The 13,105-nt window shown below is 43.2% G+C and overlaps 1 protein-coding gene across 1 annotated transcript in view; it reads left to right on the top strand.

The window, feature by feature from the left end:
- The window catches only part of LOC130282595 (pulmonary surfactant-associated protein A-like), a 160,746-nt gene that overhangs the window by 82,572 nt on the left and 65,069 nt on the right, over positions 1–13,105 (top strand). The window lies entirely within an intron of this gene.

The raw sequence follows: 13,105 nt of genomic DNA, 5'->3' as shown, positions 1-13,105 counted from the left end.
AGCGGTCGGAGGACGGGGGATAGAGCGGCCCGGAGGAAGGGGATAGAGCGGCCCAGAGGAAGGGGGGATAGAGCGGCCGGAGGATGGGGGATAGAGCGGCCTGAGCCGCAAATAAAAAAAAAATGCATTTTTAAACATCCGGAAAGTCTTTCAGGGCACACCGGATGTTTAAAAATGCATTTTTTTTAAATTTGCGGCTCCGACCAATCTATCCCCCGTCCTCCGGCTGGTGATGTCGGGGATGTCCGGTGGGGCTGGGGTTTAGTAGTGAGAAAAAAAAAAAGTCCTGCAGCAGCAGGCCGCGGCTGCGGTGATTAGGGTGTGCCTGTGCACACCCGGCACACCCCGTGCGCACGCCTATGGATGTATATACAGCAAGTGATCGCTGTTCTTAATGCACTTTATTGATATGTTTACACTTGTTAATTGTTTTTGACATGATTAATTGCACATGTATTGAGGAGGGTATTTATACTCTCCATGTTGGCCACTTACCATGCTTGAAAAAGGCAGTAGCACCTGATTTTGCTGTGAAGATGCAATAAATACTCACCTATTTTAAAATTTAGCTGTGTGTGCTGCGGTCCTTTGCTATTTGGATTTAACATGGTGACCCTGACCAGGAACCAGATGACGGCTTGCACCGAATAGATTGTACTTACATGCTGTGGTTGTGCTGCTCTTGGACTTTATATATATATATATATATATATATATATATATTCCCAACAATGGCGCAGCATTCCAGTGCAAAAAACGCAAATTTATTTTCTCATGTCACACGAAGAACAGCAAAGTTTCAGCTCCTCATTGGAGCCTTTTTCAATCATGCTGGAAAAAGGCTCCATTGAAGAGCTGAAACGTTGCTGTTTTTGTGTGACATGAGAAAATAAATGCACATTTTTTTGCATTGGAATGCTGCACCATTGTTATGAATATCTGCTCGGAAGAAGTGGTAAAGAAGAGCTGAATTTCTTTGAGAAAATATATATATATAAATATATGTATATATATATATATATATATATATATATATACATATATATATATATATATATATATATATATTCTCCATGGATGGGGGGGGTTATTACACACACACACATATATACCGTATTTATCGGGGTATACCACGCACCGGCCTATAACATGCACCGTCATTTTACCAAGGATATTTGGGTAAAAAAATTTTTTTACCCAAATATCCATGGTAAAATGAGGGAGCGTGTGTGCGCGTGTATACCCCGATACACCCCCAGGAAAGACAGGGGGAGAGAGGCCGTCGCTGCCCGCTTCTTTCCCCCTGCCTTTCCTGGGGTCTAGAGCCCTGCTGTCGGCCCTTCTCTCCCCCTGGCTATCGGCTCCGCTGCCCGTTCTGTCCCCATGACTATCGGTGCCGGCACCCCATTGCCGGCGCCGATAGCCAGGGGGAGAGAAGCGGCGCCGACAGCCAGGGGGAGAGAAGGGGCAGTGGCACCCATTGCCGGTGCCGCTGCCCCGTTGCCTCCCCCCATCCCCGGTGGCATAATTACTTGTTGCCGGGGTCGGGTCCGCGTTGCTGCAGGCCTCCGGCGTGCATCCCCTGCGTCGTTGCTATGCGCTGCACGGCGCCGCGCATGCCGTGCATAGCAACGACGCAGGGGACGCATGCCGGACGTCCTCTCTCCCCCTGCCTTTCCTGGGTGTGTATCGGCGTATAACACGCACATAGACTTTAGGTTAAAAATTTTAGCCTAAAAAGTGCGTGTTATACGCCGATAAATACGGTATATATATATATATATATATATATATATATATATATATATATTCTGTGTGTGTGTGTAGAGATATATATGTGTTATGTGTATGTATGTGTACACACACACACATCAGCATTTCCCAACCAGGGTCCCTCCAGCTGTTGTAAAACTACAACTCCCAGCATGCCCTTACAACAGCTGGAGGCACCCTAGTTGGGAAATGCTGATGTGTGTAAATATATACATACATACACATAAATATCTCCACACACACACTGTGCACATATATAAATATATATATATATATATATATATATATATATATATATGGGAATATGCAAATCAGCTCATTACATCACCTTCTCAGGCGATGTTCCCTGGTATCAGCTTAGCTACAGTTACGAAATAGAAAAAGCTAATCGGGATTGATGCCAAGCCAGAACTCTCTCTCCAGAAGGAAAGAGGATATATATATATATATATATATATATATATATATATACAGTATGTACATGTATGTGTATATTTACACACACACACACTAGATATGTGCAATTCGGTTCGGCACGAATGTCAAATTTACCGAACTTTGCAGTTTTCGGGCCATTCCGAATGCACGAAAACATTTCTTGAATATTTCCGAATAGCACCGATAAAACGAATAGTAACATAACGAATGCATTCGCTATTCTCCGAATGCATGCAGTAAAAAAAAACGAATGCATTCCTTATCCGAAAACAAAAGCATTAATTATTTACCGAATGCATGCGGTAAAAAAACAAAAGTAAAGAATTATTTCTAATTTTTTTTTATTGTTCCTTGCGCTACACTGTTTCTGACTGTTAGTTACTGTTTTACTTTTACTAGGGTGCCTCCACCTGTTGCAAAACTACAACACCCACCCAGCATGCAGCTGTCTGGGCATGCTGGGAGTTGTAGTTTTGCAACAGCTGGAGGCACACTTTGCATTCGCGCAATGCTTTTTAATTCATTTTCAAATTCCGCTGGCTTTTGTCAGAAATGGGTTACCAGGTCAATGACATGCATAGTAATTGCCGTCGGAACATTTTTCATTCATAAAACTGCAGGCTTAATTGGATAATTGCCGTGATGAACGCTTAAGACACCAAACATTCTACACTGCAATTATCCAATTAAGTCTGCGGTTTTATGAATGAAAAATGTCCCATGGCAATTACTATGCATGTCATTGACCTCAATCACCCGACAATCAAACACATCGATCAAACACATCAATCATTCATACAACATTCATTAATTTACTCATTCATTCAACATTTCTTTATGTATTAATAATTTATTAATACATAATGTAATGTTGAATGAATGAGTAAATGAATGAATGCTGTATGAATGATTGATGTGTTTGATCGTCGGGTGATTGAAAAATGTTCCCACGGCAATTACTATGCATGTCATTGACCTCATTCATAAAACTGTAGGCTTAATTGGATAATTACCGTGTAGGACGCTTAAAACACCAAACATTCTACACTGCAATTATCCAAATAAGTCTGCGGCACGGCAATTACCCACGGCAATTACTATGCATGTCATTGATCTGGTAACCCATTTCTGACAAAAGTCAGCGGAATTTGAAAATGAATTAAAAAGCATTGCGCGAATGCGTGTGTTTGCCAAAGTGTGCCTCCAGCTGTTGCAAAACTACAACTCCCAGCATGCCCAGACAGCCGCATGCTGGTTGGGTGTTGTAGTTTTGCAACAGTTTGATCAATGTGTTTGATTATCGGGTGATTTATGTATAACATCATGTTATACATAAATCACCCGACAATCAAACACATCGATCAAACACATCAATCATTCATACAGCATTCATTCATTCATTCATTAATTTACTCATTCATTTATTTACTCATTCATTCATTCAACATTACATTATGTATTAATAAAAATCACATAAAATTATACTATCTTACCTGTCTTCCAATGTTCCGATCTCTGCGGCTGCCCTCTTTTCCTGCACACATGCCCGATAATGGTCCCCTGCTTAAAAAAGATTTACCCGAATGTAACCGAATACCGAATGTATACGAAAAATCAAACCCACCCGAATACGAATGTATCCGGAAAGAAATCAAACCCAGACACCCGAATACCGAATGTATCCGAAAAAAATGAGCCCCGGACACCCGACTACCGAATGTATCTGAAAAAATTAACCCACCGGACACCCGAATACCGAATGTATTAGAAAAAAATTTAACCTGGACACCCGAATACCGAATGTATCTGAAAATCAAAACTGAAATGAAATGAAAATATTACTGAACTGAAAATTTTATAAAAAACGAAAAAACTAAACGAAAAAAAAAAAAAATTTTCTTCTGCACATGTCTAACACACACACACACACACACACATCAGCATTTCCCAACAAGGCTGGAGGCACTCTGAAAAACACTGGTGTGTGTGTATAAATATATTATATATATATATATGTATATATATATATATGTATATATATATATATATATATATATATATATATATATATATATATATATTACAAACACTGCCCCCCTTCCCTTACATACAAGGGCACTTACAGAGTGAAGATATCTTCAGTGCCCGGGCCTGACTCCCCCACATGACCTCACAGGAGAGTTCAGCTGTCCCAGGAGCGCCATCAATAACACAGGTTTGTGACTGGGGTCCTGCGCATGTGTTATCAGAAGCAAACAGGCAAACAGGCCAGGGGGGGGGGGGGATTATCAGACCAGTCACCCGGCCAGCCGGCGCTGCTCTGAGTAAGGGCTGCATGGTGCAGCACACAGTGCCCCAGCCTTTCAAGCAGCAAGTGATTTTCCTGCCATCCTCAGTGGCAGGCCTGCGCAGTGACGCCAGCCCCGTCATTACGCGGCCACCGTAACTCTAAGGAAGCTGCACTGCTCGTCATCTGGGGGGGGGGGGCCTCTGGTCGGCAGACCGAGATGTGCAAAATTATGTTAACAGCCGGGTAAGTGAGCAGGGTCGGCGCATTGCATCAAAGCCGGAGGCAGAGCAGCTTTTTCTGCCTCCAGCTCCTACACAGGCCCCAAGTTACTTACACAGCACTGCTGGGCGGCCCATGGGGGGGAGCGGCCTACCGGGAATTTTCCCAGTATCCCGGTAGGCCAGTCTGGCCCTGTCCGTGAAAATGAAAAACAACATTTTTCATTTGCACAGTCTACTGTTCCAAAGATCTTTCAAACGCTAGTGGGGTGTAAATGCTCACTGCACACCTTATTAAATTCTGTGAGGGGTGTAGTTTCCAAAATGGGGTCACATGTGGGGGGGTCCACTGTTCTGGTACAACGGGGGGTTTCTAAACGCACATGGCCCCCAACTTCTATTCCAGTAGAATTCTCTCTCCAAAAGTTCAATGGCACTCTTTCTCTTCTGAGCATTGTAGTTCGCCCGCAGAGCACTTTACATCCACATATGGGGTATTTCCATACTCAGAAGAAATGGGGTTACAAATTTTGGGGGTTCTTAAATGTGACATGCCCCCCAAAAACCATTTCAGAAAAACTCACTCTCCAAAATCCCACTGTTGCTCCTTCCCTTCTGCGCCTTCTATCGCACCCACAGAGCACTTGACATACACATATGAGGTATTTCCTTACTCTAGAGGAACCCTTTGTAAAAATTCAAAAACTGGGTCAACAAGAACATGCCAGTGTAAACAATTAGGATTTAGATTTTTTTTCCTTCAATTTGCTGCTATTCCTGTGAAACACCTAAAGGGTTAACAAACATTTTGAATGTCATTTTGAATACTTTGAGGGGTGCAGTTTTTATAATGAGGTCATTTATGGGGTATTTCTAATAAGGAGGCCCTTCAAATCTACTTCAAAACTGAACTGGTCCCTGAAAAATTTCGAATTTGAAAATTTTGTGAAAAATTGGAAAATTACTGCTATACTTTGAAGCCCTCTGATGTCTTCCAAAAGTAAAAACATGTCAACTTTATGATGCTAACATAAAGTAGACATATTGTATGTGAATCATTATATAATTTATTTGGAATATTAATTTTCCTTATAAGCAGAGAGCTTCAAAGTAAAAAAAAAAAAAATGCAAAATTGTAAATTTTTTCATCAAATTTGGGAATTTTTCCCCAAGAAATGATAAAGTAGAATATGTCACGAAAAACAATCTCGGAATCAGAATAAAAGGTAAAAGCATCCCAGAGTTATTAATGGTCAAAGTGACAGTGGTCAGATGTGCAAAAAATGCCTGGGTCCTACAATGAAAATTGGCTGGGTCCTTAAGGGGTTAAATGACTGTAGCAGGTCCCCCCTTTATATGACCGGAGCAGGTCTCCCTATAATATGACAGTAGCAGGTTCCCCCTTTTTATGACAGCAGCAGGTCCCCCCTTTTTATGACTGTAGCAGATACCCCCTTATATGACTATAGCTGGTCCTCCTTTATATGACAGTAGCAGGTCCCCCTTTATATGACAGTAGCGGGTCCCCCTTTATATGACTGGAGGGGGTCCCCCCTTTACTTGACAGTAGCAGGTCCCCCTTTATATAACTGTAGCAATTACTTACAATGATCAGGAGTTCTTCCTCCTCCTCACGAAATTTGCAGGGATCCATTCTCTTACACTGTCTTCTTGCGTGCTATATTTGAATGAAAGATAAGGAGCGAAATTGGTAATGCGTGCGTAACGCAATGAATAGGCAAATACGCAAATGCACGAATATGCGCATTCATGAATACGCGAATATAAAATGAATATAATGAATACGTGAAATTTGCGAATATAGGATGAATATTCGTCCATATATTCGCGAAATATCGCAAATTCGAATATGGCATATGCCGCTCATCACTATTACCAATGCTTTGTATAATTCTAATGTATGTTTAAAAAACAGTTCATCTGGCACTTCTACTGGGTATTTGGGTAAAAATGTTTACCCAAATATCCTTGGTAAAATGAGGGTGCGGGTGTGTGCATGTGTATACCCCGATACACTGTTTCTGAGCCCGCAGAAGCCCCCATTAAAGGCAGGGGGAGAGAGGCCGTCGCTGTCAGCTTCTCTCCCCCTGCCTTACCTGGGGTCTAGAGCCCTTCTCTCCCCCTGGCTATCGGTGCCGCTGCCCCATTGCCTCCCCCATCCCCGGTTTTATAATTACCTGTTGCCGGGGTCGGGTCCGCGTTGCTTCTGGCTCCGGTGTGGCGCTCCTGTGACGTTGCTATGCGCTGCGCGGCGCAATGACGAGTGACGTCTTCAACACGACGTCACTCGTCATTGCGCAGCGCATAGCAATGATGCAGGAGATGCCACACTGGAGCCAGAAGCAGAGCGGGCCCGACACCGGCCACAGGTAATTATAAAACCGGGGATGGGGGAGGCAATGAGGCAGCGGTGCCGGCAATGGGGCAGCGGCGCCGATAGCCAGGGGGAGAGAAGCGGCAGCAGCAGGGCTCTAGACCCCAGGAAAGGCAGGGGGAGAGAAGCGGGCCTCTCTCCCACTGCCTTTCCTGGGGGCTTCTGTGGGGTCACAAAAACCGGGGATGGGGGAGGCAATGGGGCAGCGCCGTCAGCAGTCTCTGGACCCCAGGATAGGCAGGGGCAGAGAATCGGGCAGTGACGGCAGGTCTCTGAACTGTAAAAGCCGCTGCAGTTCATTGATTTAAAGCGCCCACTTTAAATCATTGAACTGCAGCGGCTCATCGGCGTATAACACGCAGATAGACTTTAGGCAAAAAATTTTAGCCTAAAAAATGCGTGTTATACGCCGATAAATACGGTACCTCATTATCCAAATATTCAAAACAATATGAATTAATTCTACATGTCCTCACTAAGTTTCCCACTCCCGTGTCAATTTTAATACTTAACAGGGAGTGATCCCAAATACAACAAGTGCAATAATTAATGTTTCTAATCTTCACACTACCCAACTTATCACCCAGACATAAATCTATGCGTGACATCGTTTTACTGGTTTTATTCCAACATGAATATATATTTTTCCCTGGATTGCGAGCTCTCCATATGTCTATTAGTCCTACTTCATCGCAAAACTTCAAGGGGGTTTGTCCATAGTTCTTTCTTACCTTTCCCAATCTTAACCTACATCTTCATTCATCACACAATTTATATCACCTTGAATGAATAGCGGATTTTCCCTCTTCCCTTGCTGAAACCTAATTACAATTTTAAGAACATCAGAGGTGTACGGCGGAGGTATATATACAAGTGCTAAAGTGCATATTAATTTCTCCAGCTTCCCATATAATTTAACAAATCTTCCTTCTTTGTCAATTAATTTATCATATAACTCCCATTTAAAGGGTAACTCATTATAACAAATTTTTGCTATTACACTCCTTAAGGTAAATAAAAAATATTTCTAATATACTTTGTTTGAAAAAAATGTTTTTTATTTTTTATTTATGCTTAACCCCTTAAGGACCAAGGACATACCGGTACGTCCTTGGTCCTGCTCCCCTGATGTAACACGGGGTTACACGGTAACCCCGCATCATATCACGGCGGGCCCGGCGTCATAGTGAAGCCGGGACCCGCCGCTAATAGCGCGCAGTGCCGAAAGTGAAAGCTGCCGGTTAACTCAGTGGGCTGTTTGGGATAGCCGCGGCGAAATCGCGGCATCCCGAACAGCTTACAGGACAGCGGGAGGGCCCCTACCTGCCTCATCGCTGTCCGATCGCCGAATGACTGCTCAGTGCCTGAGATCCAGGCATGAGCAATCATGCGGCAGAATCGTCGATCACTGGTTTCCTATGAGAAACCAGTGATCAATGATAAAGATCAGTGTGTGCAGTGTTATAGGTCCCTATGGGACCTATAACACTGCAAAAAAAAAGTGAAAAATAAAAGTTAATGAATATAATTTAACCCCTCCCCTATTAAAAGTTTGAATCACCCCCCTTTTCCCATAAAAATAAACATATATGGTATCACCGTGTGTGGAAATGTCCGAATTATAAAAATATATAATTAATTAAACTGCTCGGTCAATGGCGTGCGCGCAAAAAAATTCCAAAGTTCAAAATAGTGCATTTTTGGTCACTTTTTATATCATTTAAAAATTAATAAAAAGCGATTAATGAGTCCTATCAATGTAAATATGGTACCGTTAAAAACTTCAGATCACGGCGCAAAAAATTAGCCCTCATACCGCCCCATACACAGAAAAACAAAAAAGTTATAGGGGTCAGAATATGACAATTTTAAACATATACATTTTCCTGCATGTAGTTATGATTTTTTCCAGAAGTACGACAAAATCAAACCTATATAAATAGGGTATCATTTTAATTGTATGGACCTACAGAATAAAGATAAGGTGTCATTTTTACCGAAAAATTTACTACGTAGAAACGGAAGCCCCCAAAAGTTACAAAACTGCGTTTTTTTTTTCAATTTTGTCGCACAATGATTTTTTTTTTCGTTTCACCGTAGATTTTTGGCCACAATGACTGATGTCATTACAAAGTAGAATTGGTGGCGCAAAAAATAAGCCATCATATGGATTTTTAGGTGCAAAATTGAAAGAGTTATGATTTTTTAAAGGCAAGGAGCAAAAAACGAAAATGCAAAAACGGAAAAACCTCCGGTCCTTAAGGGGTTAAAAAAGCTCAAAAGCACATTTTCCCCATCTTATGCACAGACTTTGGACCGAAGTTCAAACACAGAAAGTGCAGCCTGGAGTGCTGAGGGGGGGGGGTGTGTCCAGCCTCATCCAATCATAGCTCCTCTCACACTTAACTGCCATATGCTGTTGGTTGGACACACCCCCCCTCAGCACTCCAAGCTGCACTTCCTGTGTTTGGGCTTCGGTCCAAAGTCTGTGTATGAGATGGGGGAAAATGTGCTCTTGAGCTTTTTTAAGCACAAATAAAACATAGAAAACTGCATTTTTTTTTAAACAAAGTATATTAGAAATATTTTTTTATTTACCATAAGGAGTGTCATAGCAAAAATTTGTGTTAATGAGAGTGTCCATTTAACTTTATTGTGTATCATAACTGTGACCCCTGTAGAACATGGGGTAAGAAAGAGTGATAATAGTGTGAAAAACATTTCTTTTTGATTTGCTGTGATGTTTCTTTAATTAAGTGTTTTTCCATTAAACAAATTATACCCGGTAACTGTTTTTTTAATGTCTCCTATCGCTATTCTTTTGTATTTGTGCCCCAAAATGCTTATGTTCCATACCAATATGCTCCTATACATCCTATCTTCCCATTTCAATCATAAATTCTTCCAAATGGGAAGGAAGAGGACGAGAGACAGAGAAAAAAAAGCGCGCCAAGCCGTCATTTCTTTTCGAAGATGGCAGTATCAGCCCTGTACAATTTTGTGGAACAGAAGGTAGTCAAGTCCTTGAGCCTGTTGGTGTGTACCAAAGTGCACGGCAGCGCCGACATCTGGAGCTGTAACTATGGTCAGGGACCAAGTGGTTCTTGGACCGACTTGGACAGGTCACGCAGCTTCCTCCTCCACGCTCTCAGACTGTTGGTCCTGTGACAGTGTGCAACTCCGCCTCCTTAGCCTCCACTGCCCACATAAGTCTCAGTGGCCCTTCAGCATACCATGTGTGCAGGGCACGGGGGTGTCACACTGTTCTTCACATGGTTTGCCTTTCGCTAAAAGAGTCACACATGGTAGGAACTGATAAAAGTAATTCGTAAAGAAATTGGAGCATGGCTTACTCCATGAAAACTGGAAATGGGAACCATGGTGACTGACAACGGGAAGAACATCATGCATGCGCCCGCATGGCACACATGTTCAATCTGGTTGTGAAGCAGTTCCTCAAGTGTTCCCCCCATTTGCAAGACATCCTAACTAGAGATGAGCGAATCGGAGCTGACAAACCCAAATTCGTTACATATTTCATGAAATATTTGATTTGCAAAGAATGCAAATATTGCCGTGCTTCTATTGCACATATTGCTTAATTAAACTCCATTTACTGTGGTCCAGGCTCCAGGGGATCTAAAATGGTGCATCCACATGTCAGTACATGGGGCAAGGAATGCTGGGAAGGTGGGAAGGCAAGGCGGGAATGGAAGTAGGCGAGATGACCCTGAATCACATGCAGGATGCAGCCTATCAGCAGCCAGTCACCCCTGTGATGTCACAGCCCTATATATTCGGCAGCAAATTTGCGGCTCGTCATATAATTTATTACACTGCATACAGATAGGATGGTTATCGCTGTGTGTGTGTTACACAGAAAAGCTCATCAGCGTTTTGGTGGACAGAGAGCAATGGTTTTTTCATTGAAAAGGATTTTTACTACAGCCATTAACCTCCCAGTTACTTTATTCAGCATTGTATTAGAGAGGGGCAGATAGCTGTGTGTTGCCTCATACATTTCAACAAGCTGCCTCATAAACCTTAGCAGAGGAGGCAGGAATAATTTTTCAGCGCAATTCTGTGTGTTTGTTCCACAACAAATCCCCTGCTGCTATACTGTCTGTAGACAGTATAATACCCAGCAGTCCATTTCTAATAGTCTTTAACAGAGTGAAATGTTGTGTTTAGTACACAGCTTTTTTGTGCTGCAGCACTGTTGTGTTCTGCTGTAGCGCCTTCATCTCACAGCCACATGAGCCCTGTGGGGGCTGAACTGGAGGAGGTGGAGGATAAGGGGCACAGTGGAGCACAGTTTAGGTTTTGCAAAGTGGGCTGTTTTTCTAGTAATCTGACAGGAGAGGAGGAGCAGGAGCAGCCAGAGGTGCTAGAGGGTTATGAGGAAGGCGAGACAGAGGATCCAGACACACCATGGCAGTATTCAGTGAAGATGGAGGCAGGGAGTCCCTCTGAGTTACTTTCACAAATGGCGCAATGCATGCTCACTTGCTTGCCTAGTAACCGCAAAATTGTCACCATTCGGCAGCGGGATGACTTCTGGATCTCCACCTTATTTGACACTCGGTACCGCTACAAAATAGGGGCCTTTTTTACACCCACTGAGAGGGAGGACAAAGCGACCTACTACACAGGCATCCTATGTAGTCAGGCATCCTATGGCGCCAGCATCCATCCTTTCACATGTCTGAATAGGGGGGGGGCTGCGCTCACCTTCCACTGACATGGCTGCTTGGAAGGGGTGGGGTGGCAAGAGCAGTACCAGCTCCATCAGCAGCAGCCTGAGTCTACAGACGCTGATGAGTAGCTTTCTTCACCCGCCTAGTGAAGCAACTCATCAGCAGCAGGTTCACCTGGAGCAGGACCTGAACCAGCAGGTGGTGGTATACCTTGACATGCCGATGCCAACACACCTTAAAGATCCGCTGGACCTCTTGGCAGTCAAATTTGATTTGTGGCCGCAACTAGAAGAGTTTTCCCTGGAAAACCTGTCCTGCACTGTCAGTAGTGTGCCATCAGAGTGGGTGTTTAGTGCGGCAGGGGCCATAGTCACCCCAAGGAGAAATCGTCTGTACACGAAAAATGTGGAGAGACTAACCTTTGTGAAGATAAATCAGGCATGGATCACCCAGGATTTCCAGCCACCAATCCCTGATGTCTCAGAGTAGATTGACCATGGTGTCACACCAACACTTCACAAATATGGATAGTGTCAAACAGATTTAAGGCGCTGCTCCCCACATCAGACCTTTTTTCACCAACCTTTGTCACCGGGTACTGGTATTGCCACCCACCGCACCACTCTGTCACCAGGTCACTTTCAGGACTCCTGAAGCTGCTGCCTCCTCCAGGCTGTCTCATTCAGCCACTATATTGTCTCTTCTCATGCTTCAGCCAACTGCAGACTGTGTCATACAGCCAAAATATGGCTTACTGATGCTGCTGTGCCTGTGCCTAAAATGTTTTTATTAATGCAAAGAGGAGAGAAAACAAAAGGTGCGCCCCTGGGTGAGGATCGTCTGGGAAAGGAAATCAGGATGAAGAGAAAGATGGGTCCTTACCCTTGGGTGTTGTGCTGAGGGTACAACACCTGCAGTAGCGTCTAGGAAGAAGGAGAGCCGGACAGCTGCCACGAGGAACTTCCCGGGGTGACGTCAGTCTCACCTGTAGCAAGGCAATAGGAAATGGGTAAAAAAAAGTTATTCCTCAATAACGGTGCTGGTCCTTGAATGCATATAATGGTTTTATTATCATGAATATAGCAATGCGTTTCAACCCAGGACAGGGGTCTTCATCAGGCATAAAATACATAATACAGAAGGCTTACTTATATATGATTAAAATATATTGACAATTGTGACTACTTCCGGAATACCGGAAAAAGCTGTGTGCAAAAGGAACTCTATGTACAGATTCCAAATGAATAATAAATATATCAGATAAAAATATACTCTAAGAACAATTAGGATATTA

The sequence above is a fragment of the Hyla sarda genome, chromosome 7, assembly GCF_029499605.1.
Source record: "Hyla sarda isolate aHylSar1 chromosome 7, aHylSar1.hap1, whole genome shotgun sequence".
NCBI lineage: Eukaryota > Metazoa > Chordata > Amphibia > Anura > Hylidae > Hyla > Hyla sarda.
This window is presented reverse-complemented; position numbering and strand designations above follow the sequence as displayed.